At 34.0% G+C, this 12,020-nt stretch overlaps 1 protein-coding gene and 1 long non-coding RNA gene across 13 annotated transcripts in view; one reads left to right on the forward strand and one right to left on the reverse strand.

Annotated features, from left to right (window-relative positions):
* The window catches only part of LOC146996191 (uncharacterized), a 300,697-nt gene that overhangs the window by 27,894 nt on the left and 260,783 nt on the right, over positions 1–12,020 (forward strand). Inside the window, exon 3 of one of the 10 annotated variants that reach the window (XR_015042015.1) lies at positions 536–798. The exons of 8 other annotated variants lie outside the window; for them this stretch is intronic. The gene's annotated coding sequence lies outside the window, so the exon portion shown is untranslated. Of the gene's footprint in view, positions 1–535; positions 799–12,020 lie in introns of those variants that run through there. One more of the 10 variants, XR_015042018.1, reaches the window with a different exon arrangement.
* LOC146996192 (uncharacterized) overlaps positions 1–12,020 on the reverse strand; it is a 65,307-nt gene that overhangs the window by 15,191 nt on the left and 38,096 nt on the right. The gene's annotated exons all lie outside the window — the stretch shown is intronic.

A 12,020-nucleotide genomic window follows, 5' to 3' on the forward strand; every position in this document is an offset into this window, starting at 1 on the left:
ATATTTCAATGAAAATACCCATATATTAACTGCTATCAGATACAATGAACGATGTTTTTGCATGACATCTGTAGGTAAGAACAGAATAAAGGACTCTTTTTCCCAAAACGGTTTGCAAAAAGGATTTAAAATGGATTCAGGACAGATTTTTTTGTGATGTCTAGATGTACGTATGTAAGTATGTAGCTCGCATAAATCAAAAACGAGTAGACTCAAAACGTTGAAATTTTGTATATGATATAACATGTAGTTGTGCACCTACCTTTTTGGTTGGATTCGGCTGCACCAAAAGTGTATAAATAAGCAAATATACCCACTTTGTAACTCAGCTGCGTGAGCTCAGTTTTTTTTAAAAATAATTTTTATATATTGGTAAATTGTGCATGTTTTGCTTTAAAAATGATTGAATTATGTTGTTCTTATCTCCCAGTTAAAGTTCTTATGCCTTTAGTTAATCTGCATGCAATAGTTGTAGAATTATTAGCTATTTAAAAGTTTTTTAAGTGCGGCTAAGCCTAATTTTTTTTTACTATAGCTGCCATATTTGTTTGCATTTGAAACTTAGCGAAATAGTGAATTCAGTTTCTGCACTTTTAGTGTCTTTTTGCCAAGTGGGACCCAAAGTAAAAGTTTTGTGCACCGAAAAATCTGCCTTCTTGTCGCTGGCATAACTACTTGTTTTTGCGTAGAAACAATAATTTTAATTGTAAAAATTGTTTTTTTTAATTGTTTTAATTGTATTTGGTGTTTCAAGTCTCTATATTTTGCAATTTTTAATAAAGCTATTTTGAGGTTTTATGTATTTTTGTCTTGTCGCAAAGTGAGAATTGAATTAATTGAAAGAGAAAACTATCTCTAATGAGAGAGGAAATAAGTTTCAATGAAATGCAGAAAAAAAATGTGCGTATAATTTAATATTCCGCGCAAGGGAAGTCGTGGTCTACATATCAGACTTTTTAATGCTGTGCTTACAACAAGAAGTGAAATAGATTTTGACAAGTAAATATAGCAGTACAAAATTGGGTGTGTTTCATTCACTATATGCGTAAAGTTCTTGATATTATCTATATCCATCACATTTAGGAGCTCACTTTCAGTTATATTAATACCAAATAATTCAGTGAAATACTTAAACCAGCTAATTTAATAAAAAAAATTCACACTTGTATTTTCGTACACTGAAAATTTTCTTATCCGTAATATAAAACACAGCACAAGAAATAAATATTTTGTAAAACAGACAAAATATATATATATATATATATATATATATATTAATATTTAATAAGAATAAATCTTATTATGCAAATTTGAAAGGTAGTTCTGAATATTTTTTAATTGGCTGTTACATTGGCGAATGGCAACTGTGTGATGAAATGACTTGAAAAAGTGGTGGCGCTGTCTGTTACAAAAGTAATAACTAAGTACCAAAATTCGCCACATCGCAAGTCACGACAATACCCCTTTCCTGGCTCCCGGCCACTTTATAGTTGAGAAAAACGGGTCATAGCAGTACAGCAGTAAAGTCGCTGAACGCTGGTAGTTTGACCTGGACTCAATTTTGGGCGAACGGGCTGGCTGCATCGGCGTTATCGTCTTTTCCCCCATACATAACGTGGGTATGAGTCAGTTTTCCTTAGACATTTCTCCAGGAAAGTATCACTGCCCTTACTGAGGTAGTGTGCTATGCCGTAATCAAATAAACCAAGCCAAAAATGTGAAGAAAACGACGAAACTGCGATGCAGCTAGGATATGAACCCTGTTCGAACTACCTGTTTTCACCTATTTTTCCGCTTTGCCTCTGGTGAGCTAAATACAATTTGAAATGAATTGTATTAAGGAACTGGCAGAATTGAAGACTTTTAAGATTATATGACTGAATGTTGCTAAACATGATAGAAGCGGTAAAGCCATGTAAGAAATTATTTGACTTTATATGATATATCTCAAGATTTGTAAGCAATAAAAATAAACAATTCTCCCTGAATAAAACAAAAATCGGCTGCGTTTTCTTTCGATCTAGTTCCTTTCCAGTTTGTAGAATTAAGAACTAAATTACGTTTAGACTTTTTAAAGGTTCATGTCGTAACAAGCAAACCTTTTCTTTATGTTTGAACGTAAAGAGCTCTTTGTCCCCGCTAAGGTCTTTGAAATATTAAATTATAAACTGTTAGCTAAAAGTTGATTACGTTCGATTAGTAATTTACTTAAATAAGTGATTAGACAGAAATTATAATTATTTAATCGTCCATGTATGGACTTTTTAAAAGTCGCACAACATATTAAGCAGCAAGTTTTCTGTTTATGCTTCAACCTAAGACAGACAGAAGTCTTTCTTCCCGCAGGGTGTTGATTTTGATTGATGTATTGAGATTACGGTAAAGCACACTAGAGCTATCTGCCTAAGGAAAGGGATGCCTTTGTGGAGGTCTTTCTAAGGGAAACTGGCTCGTATACACATTACACGTGCGGAAAACCACGAGAATGTGCATGCAGCTAGAGGATTCGAACCTCGCCCGAACTGCCAGTGTTCAGCAACTTTTACCGCTCGGCCGCTAGTGGGCCTCTCCTCGCAGGTCGAAAGATCAAGCTTAGAGCGAACAAAGGGAAATTCTGTGTGAGAGAAAGCTAATTGTGCAGCATTTTAATACAGAATTTTTTAAAGACCAGATAAAATACTGCATTAAAAAAATGTTTGATTGGAATGTATTAATTTCTTCTCATTCAAGGCGATTACACTTAATTAACCATTCACTTTTTGTTGGGAATTAACAGAAATATTTCGAAAACTAGATCATTTGGGATACGGTTTATATGCTTTCACTATAAAGAATCAAATTGGAAAAAGGTTAAAAAGTCGCGAAGAAAAGTCTCTTTTCTGTGTTATAAGGGCAAAAAAATATCTTTTACTTATATATGCTATTAAAGAAGTGTGTGTCTTAATACAGTGTAAATTGATGGTTTAAAATTCATTTTATCTGGTAGTATCATTTAACTTTTACAGTGAGTGTTATTTTATCCTACGAGTATCACCCATAAGGAAGGTTTCTTTCTAGCAAGTTGTAAAAAAAGTCGATTGCAAAATTTGTGTCGTATTTTTAACTGCCTACCTTCAAAGTGAAAATCTGATCTTTTGCTTTTGTTTATTATTTGAAAGAAAATTACTAAGTAGTAGCATTATTTTCAAATAATAATTGTGAGGGAAAAAATCAAATAAATATAAATAAAAAAAATTTTGAAAGCATTCAGATTTTACATTACGCCCAAAGGGGCGCTTTTTTAACATTTTGTATGTTACCTTTACTTATTAAATATCATGTTCTTCGCATTTAAACCATAAAATTCAGTTCGTCAGCAATATTGCAAAATAATGTTAAACGGGGCATAGCTTTAGAATTTCCAATACACAGTCTCGCGCTCTGGAGATAAAAATGATTTTTCCTTACAGTCTTGCCGTTGTTCGCTTTGAAATCGTGGAGTTTGTTAATAAAAAATTTGTTAAAGTTTTACAAAATATAAAATCGAGAATTAAACAAATTCTAAATTTCGGCTTCCAAATGCCCATATTTGGGTGGAAATGTTCAGTATTCAAAGTTTGATGACTCTAGGTATTGTTGTTTTATCACAATGCGAGAAACATACAGGGGTTGGACAAAAATATGGAAACACCTTTAAAAAAACATGTTTCTTTGCTTAATATGAGGTAGGAAACCCGTTGGCATCCAAAACAGCTTGCAGTCTTCTCGGAATGGATAAATACAGTTCCTGTTTGTTTGCCAAGGGAATATTATACCATTCTTCCTGCAAAACGGTGGCAAGTTCAGATAACGATGTTGGCGGTGGATAACGAGAACGCACTTTCCGTTCCAATGTAGACCACAAAGGTTCGATAATATTCAGGTCTGGTGACTGTGGTGGCCAGGGGAGATGGGACAACTCATCCTCGTGCTCAGAAAACCAGTCCTGGACAATGTGAGCTGTGTGAACAGGGGCTTTGTCATCTTGGAAGACACCATCACCATCGGGGAACAAAGTTTGTACCATGGGATGAACTTGATCGGCCAAAATGTTCACATAAGTCTTGGCAGTCATGTGCTCTGACACAGTTATCATGGGGCTAGCAGAGAACCACGATATGGCTGCCCAAACCATAACAGAACCCCTGCCATGTTTCACTCTTGGCAACAAGCAGTCTGTATTATAGGCTTGAGATGGCGTTCTTCAGACGTAAACTCGGCCAGAAGTGGGAAACAATGTGAAAGAAGACTCGTCAGACCATATTACTCGCTTCCACTGCTCTGTAGTCCAGGCTTTATGACTTAAACACCACCTTTTCCTGTTACGGGCATTAGCATCACTGATGAGTGGCTTCTCAATTGCAGCACGGTCAGCAATTCCCTGTTTATGAAGCTCCCTTCTAATTGTTTTGGTACTCACAGGGTTTAATAACACAACATTCATTCAGGCAGTAACTTTTGCAGCTGTGGTCTTCTTATTTTTCGTCACAATTGCCCTTAATGATCGTCTGTCACGATCACTCAGGACACACTTTCGTCCGCGCTGTGATTTAGCAGATGATGTTTTTCCGCTTTTCAAATATGCGGAATAAATCTTTGATACAGTACCTCTTGAAACACTAAACACCTCGGCTACCTTGCTTACGGAAGCACCTACCATACGTGCTCCAACACTTTGCCCACGTTCGAAGTCTCTTAACTCTGACATAATGCAATGACAACCTCACATAACTGTACTCCGACAACAACTGAACTGTTTACCACATTTACGAAGTTGTATAGGTGGCGTCAGTAGTCAAAAATGCCAGCGCCACCTACATATTTCATTAAAATCAATCTTTCTTTTCAAACGTGCATTTCACAAGGTGTTTCCATATTTTTGTCCATCCACTGTACATAACATTCATGCAGACTCTTCATTAAATATAACACAACGGGGCTCTAATATTCGGCGGCAACAATTTAAAAAGTGAACCGACATTTATAGTGAGCCAACGTAGAATGCTGAAACGAAATTAATAGTCCTTCTGGGCAAATCGCCTCTTTGGAAAAATAAAAATACAATTTATTACAATGATGGGAACGAAAAGCGGAAATATTGAGACATTAATTTATTCAGAAATGCTTATAAGGTATTTCTCCCACTTCCCTAGCGTGCCTTCGTGGTGTAATGGTAGTACGCTGGGCCGGTATTCCAGAGGTCCGTGGTTCGATTCCAAGTGAAGGCGGTTGCATATTTTTCATCTTTTCTGCTTCTAATTAACCTAATGACTCTACAAGTGACACCCAAATTAAAAGGGTTGTGGATGAAGATTCTCCACACCCAGGATTTGGCGACTAGGTCCCCTAAAACCCTAGTCACCCTTTCAAAAAGGGGAGTATATAATGTATTTCTCCCACTTTCCTAGCGTTCTTCGGGTGTAGTGGTTCTGCACGTTGGGCCGGTATTCCAGAGGTCCGTGGTTCGATTCCCGGCGAAGGCGGTTGTTAATTTTTCATCTCTCTGGCTTCCAAAAAATCCTAATGATTCTACATGCTTTATTAATGTCGCTTTTAATTTAGATGATTTTGTAGAGTAAACCATTAGGCCAAATTTTGTCAAATGCGATGTCCAGGAAGCAGGCAACGAAACAAGATTTATTATTAAAAGCTTCTGCAATTTTTTTCTGCTAAAATTGAGAATTAGTTGTTGAATGTCCTTGACGAAAGCCGAATTGATTATTCTGAATGTTGGAGTGGGATCTGACCTTTCAGGTCAGGTCAGGTCATAACGTTATACTTCAAGTTTTGTACTAATAAAAGTACATTACTTGACCTGTTATATTATCCATTAAAGGCCTTAGAAATGTATTGGTGCTTGTCTCATAGGGATGCATGTAAGTAGTAAAATAGATTCCTGAATCACAGTGTTAATTCGAGATGTTGATTACAAAAGTGACATCTATGCCAGGGATGTAATTTCAATTTACTAACGTAAGTCAGAGGTGCTGGTCACGTGTGCTATTTCCGTGATGTTGATTGGCAGAGTCGAGAGATGCTCAAGATGACATATTTTGCTCTATATTAAAATAAATAATAGACTATTTACAAATCTGATGAATAGAATTGTATTCTAACATTATCAGTAAACTTAGAAAAATATCAGTATGATGATGCTGATGCATGATGATTAAAGAAAAATATAACTTGAATATAGAGGTGTAGCTGCTAATCGGCCAATACAGTTGCAGATAAATAAGGTAATTCCTTCAATAAAAATTCATTCAAGGTTCAAAAGAATTGAAGTATAGCAAAAATCTTGAGTAAATACTGAATAATAAAATAATAAAATACGATGATGAGTATATACATATGTTACCAACGAACATTGTGATGAATTGTCCTTGGTCTTTTGTACGGCTGTTCTATAATGTAATCGTAATTGCCCATGTTTTTGACGAGATTTGAGGGATGATTTTCGATTTTATTGTAGAATTTATAGACGGTCTTTAGTATTTCTTCGTTAGTTGTGTTAATTTTCATATGTCTATGTAGGACTTCATTTCTTACGAACCACGGAGCACCCAGCATGGTTCTTATGATTTTATTTTGCAATGTTTGCAGAGGCTTTCTGTTCGTGCGTGCTGCTGCTGCCCACTGGCGAACCGTAAAGCATTACAGGACTTATGAGTTGTAAATAGATAATTTTTTTTGTATTTATGCTCAGTTTCGAGTGTATTGATTATTGAATATACACTCATAAAAGCTTGCATAGTTTTGGCTTTGGTAGCTTGTGGATGAATTTTAAAATTAAGTTTGGAATCTAGGTTAATGCCAAGATATTTGACTGAGTTATCTGTATTGACCGGTTGATTATTAATGTACAGATGATCGCATACAGGTCTTCTATTAGTGCGTTTGAAGATGATATTAGTACTTTCCTGTGAATTAATTTTAATCTTCCATTTTTGGAGTCAATCTTGGATATTATTAACAGCATTTTGCAATTTGTGTTGAGCATAGGTAAGGTTGATGGATGTAGAAAAGATAGCAGTACTATCAGCATACTGAGCTAACTCAGTACCTGGATAATTTGGGAAATCATTTATATAAATAATGTAGAGATAAGGAGCCAAATTTGCTCCCTGAGGGACGCCAGCATTAATTTTTCTTTTGTTTGAGTAGTCAGAGTTGATTCTAACTTGGAAGTATCTGTTTTGCAGATAATTGAAGATAATGATGATTAGAGCAGGAGGGAAATTGTAGGTAATAAGTTTGAATATAAGGCCAGTATGCCAAACTTTGTCAAATGCTTTTTCCACATCGAGGAAAAGAGCAGCTACTGTTTCCTTTTTATTAAAGGCTTCACCGATCTTTTCAACGATGCGGGAGACTTGAGTGGTGGAGTAATTTTTCCTGAAGCCAAACTGATAAGGAGAAATTATGCTATTATCTTGAGCATATTGTTGCAATCTTTTTTGAATGATTTTTTCAAATAATTTGGAAATAGTAGGTAAAAGAGAAAATGGTGTAACTTGTGGTTAATTTTTTGTCCTTTCCAGGTTTTTTAATGACAATAATAGTAGCAATTTTCCAGACATTAGGGATGTAATTATTCCTCAGGCTGTCATTGAATAAGTTGACAAGAAAGATCATAGCTTTTTTAGGAAGATTCTGTATGGCAGTATTTGAAATTTTGTCATAACCGCTGGCTTTTTTAGGATTTAAATGCTTAATCAGATAGAATACTTCAGAGGGAGTGTTAGGAGGATTAGCTGTGCTCCTATTGGAATTAATAAAGTTATGAACTTGTTCTTTAATGTTGTTGTCTTCCGGATGCGAAAAGTTATTTTTGAATTGTTCTTCATAGACATCTGCAAATTCATTGGCAATATCTACAGGATGATAAATAACTGTGTTGTTGTTCTCAATAGGTCCAATTTTCTGGTTGGTATTTCTTAGTTTTCTGGCTAATTTTCAAACAGAATGATCTGTATGAGATAAGTTTTCTACAGAGTCGTTCCAGCTGTCTTTTTTAAATTCAAAGATAGAATGATCTGTATGAGATAAGTTTTCTACAGAGTCGTTCCAGCTGTCTTTTTTAAATTCAAAGCATAATTTTTTGACTGTGTAGTCACATCTTTTATAATTATTATGATCTCTCTGGTCTCTAGTTCTCTGCCAGATCTTCCTTAATCTGTTCTTGTTTCTAATTTCTTCTACAATATTGATAGGAAGGGAGTAGTCTTTTTTGGATGAATTTCTAGTTGCTTTATTGATGGCATCCAGAATTTTATTGTTAAATTTAGTAGTTGCTTCTTCTATTAAGTCTGGAGTAGTCATTTTAGCTGCAGCAGAGATATTGTTGTATAAGATATTAAACTAGTATATTTAAAGTCAGTCGAGTTTACTTGAGTAGGCTGTGGGGGCATATAATGCTTAATATTATTCAAAATGAACATAATGGGATTATGATCAGAGTCCAGGTCTGTGATATTGATAAGGTCTGGAATTTGAGGGATATTGCAGGTAATAAGTATGTCTATAACATAAGAGATGTGGTTATTATTAGCCGAAATGTGTGTTGGCTCTGTGGTAGCTAGAATATTGATAGGAGAGTTTTGCATATAATTATACAATCTAACTCCATTACTGTTAGTAAGTCTGGAGTGCCATGCTGGGTGTTTGCAATTTAGATCACCTGCAATGATGATAGGGTATCCCAATTTGGAGATATAGTCAATTTCGGCAGTATTGATAATTTTTTGAGGTGGTTTGTGCACTGAAACAATTAGATATGGAGTATAATTATTGCTTTAGATTAGGCAGGCACAAGCTTCTATTGTAGAAAAATTTGGCAGAAGATATTCAGTATGTTTGACAGAATTTTTTACAATGATAGCTGTACCTCCTCCACTTTTGTGCATTTTATCATTTCTATAGACTCCATAATTTGCAACTTTGAATTTTTTATTGGGCTTGAGATGTTTCATTGAGTAACATCATATCTAGGTTGTTTTCAAACAAAAATTTAGTATTTTGTAAATGCTGCCTTAGTAAACCATCACAATTGTAGAAAATTATCTTGGTGTAGTTTAGTCTATTAAAATTTGAATAATTTTGGAAATTGTTTGTATTAGTCATTATTGATATTTTTGTAGATCCTGAGTGCTTCAAATCCTACAGTCATTTTGTCAGTGACAAATTTAGCATTACAGAAGTCATCATAAAGATCATATATTGAAGCCATGAAAGCTATGAATTTGTCTAGGTTTTCCCCTGTACGTTCATGCCTGTTATTTATATTTTTTCTCGGGATTGTTCCTTTTTGGCATTAGAATTGGAATTTTTGATGGGATTTATTTTATTTTAAACTTCAGTTGCATATGAGTTAGTGTTTTCAGATTGGTTAGCAGTATCACGTGACCTGTCATAACTTTTTTGAGAGTTTTCTGAGGTAGCATTGCTTTGAATATTTTCCATTTCAGAATATTTAATATTTTTTTATTTCTTCATTGTGGTTATCGTTACTATTTAGATTTCCTGGTCTGCGTGGGCAAGAGATAGAGGATGCTAGGTGCGGTCCCAGGCATAGGATACACTTTGCATTATAATTTTAGGTACCCTTAAAAGAGCAGAGATGGGATCTGTGATTTTCAGCACATCTTACCAAGAACAGACACTATAGTACCATATGATTCCTGCCGCGCCTGAACACAGCGAGGTGTATTATGACACGCTCGCTGTGTATGATTGTATCGTTGACAGTTATAACACTGGGTAGGCCCAGGTTTAGATTTGTATTTAATAATGCGGACCCATAGTCTTATGATTTTTTCGAGGACTATGGGTCCGCATTATTAAATACAAATCTAAACCTGGGCCTACCCAGCGGTACAACTGTCAACGATACAATCATAGTGATAATTTTTCGCGTTTTCACTCTTCTCATTTAAAGCATAGTTGCTGCAGTGGACGATTTTTCACCAAATATAAACAAATATTTCACTTCTTTTCTCATGATTCACTCTTCCACACATGCAGATGCAACTTTTAAGTAATTTAAGGGGCGTTTTTTTTAACATTTTGTGTGTTGCCTTTATTTATTAAATATCGTGTTCTTCGCACTTAAACCATAAAATTCAGTTCAACAGCAATATCCAAAATAATTTTAAAATCAGCATATTTTTAGAATTTCCAAAACACAGTCTCGTGTGCTGGAGTGTTTCTTCTTTTTTTTTTTTTTTTGTTTTGTTGTTGTTGCCAATTCTCGCTTTGAAATCGTTGAGTTTCTTAATCAAAAAACTCATAAATGTTTTACAAAATATGAAACAGATAATAAAGCAAATTCCAGATTCCCAATTTGGGCTTCCAGTTGCCTATATTCGGATGGAGACGTGCGTTATTCAAAATTGGATGGCACTACGTACCGTTGTTTTATCACAATGCGAGAAACAAGCATACATTTATGCAGATTCTTCACTATTTAATTTCTTTAAATATAATACAGGGCTCTAATATTTGGTGGGAACAATATAAAAAGTGATTCGCCGTTTATAGTGAATAAACGCAAAATATAAAAACGAAACTAACAACCCTTCTTGGCTAACGCCCTTTGGGCTAAAAATGTGTTTATCTGTAGGAATAAGCGCGTTTGAATAGAGTAAGTAAAAAAAAAATAAAAAAAAAGTTCAGATTTTAATGATTGCCCAGATGAACTATTTTAAAGTTAATATTTTTTAACAGTAGGAATTATCGATCGAGATGTCCATGGATAACATGGGGACGTTATGTATCTTCTCTATATTTAAAAAATGACAAGGTGTGGAAAGTAATTCTATAAAAGTACTGAATGTTTTTTATTATATATATCATGAACGAAATATGCTTATTTTTTTAAATAAGTCGGATTAAAAAGGGAGGAAAATAATATTTCTCTTAAACAGTTTAGTTTGTTCATGAATAATAGATAGATTAAATATGAAATAAGAATGTCACGTTTGCGAACGGGAACAGACTCGAAATAAATAGAAACGACGCAAAATCTCTTTTCGAGACCAATAGCCCTTTTAAGTAAAAAAAGAGAAAGGTAACTGGGTACAGGACATTTAGTAATTAAAAATTCAACTATTATTAAAAAAAATGTTTTTTGTAGGTAATACTGTATTAAATCTTTTACGATGAAATTGATAAAACTAATAAAGGATGAAATTAAATAAAACTAATAAAGGAATTAGTTATTTTGTGTATTTAAGTATTTTGTTTATTTTATTTATTTTATCGTTGGAAAATTAAAGTTAAAAATGTCTTGGAACATTGCGGTAATAGGTATGAGAAAGAACCAGTTCTGATAGGCTTTTCTTGTAAAACAGCTGGAAGAATTTTAAACTTTTGAAAATATAAGGTTCTAGTTTTTCTTTGTTAAAATGCGTCGAAAAAATTCTGAGATATTTTTTTGAGGAGAGAAAATATACAACTTGCTTTTTATAATCGTGGAAAATTGAAGAGAAAAATAAGTGTAAAGTAAGCGTGCATGAAATCTACTAATTCAAAATATTTACTTCGAAATACAGCAGAAATTTTTTTTAAAAAAATAAATTGCGAACAAAGCGTCTAAGGCATTTCAATAGCCGTGGAAGCTGGATCATTAAAAATAATATTAGTAATCTTTTAAAACGATAGCAGTTAAACTGAACGAATATTTAGAAAATCCGCTAATTAAGAAACCGTTGGGCCTATTTTAAGAAAAAATAATTTTCATGACCAAATAACTTGAAATAACCATTTCTCGTTGAAGCGAATTGAAAGGCAAATTTACACTTCGTTAAGATGTTTTGAAAACCTTCAAGGTTCTTCGTATTCAGTCAAATTGTAGGATTTTATGGTAAAATTAACCGGTTATGATTTGAAATTTTACTATTAATCTTTATCAAAATGAAACTTGATGATTATTTAAGTTGATGTTTTGAATGTTTCAGAATTAGAGCTCGCTTACAGTTACATATTATCGCCAGCTCTGCCAG

This window comes from Stegodyphus dumicola, chromosome 7 (genome assembly GCF_044657685.1).
Source record: "Stegodyphus dumicola isolate Sdum_Otavi_A_Nest chromosome 7, ASM4465768v1".
Taxonomy (NCBI): domain Eukaryota; kingdom Metazoa; phylum Arthropoda; class Arachnida; order Araneae; family Eresidae; genus Stegodyphus; species Stegodyphus dumicola.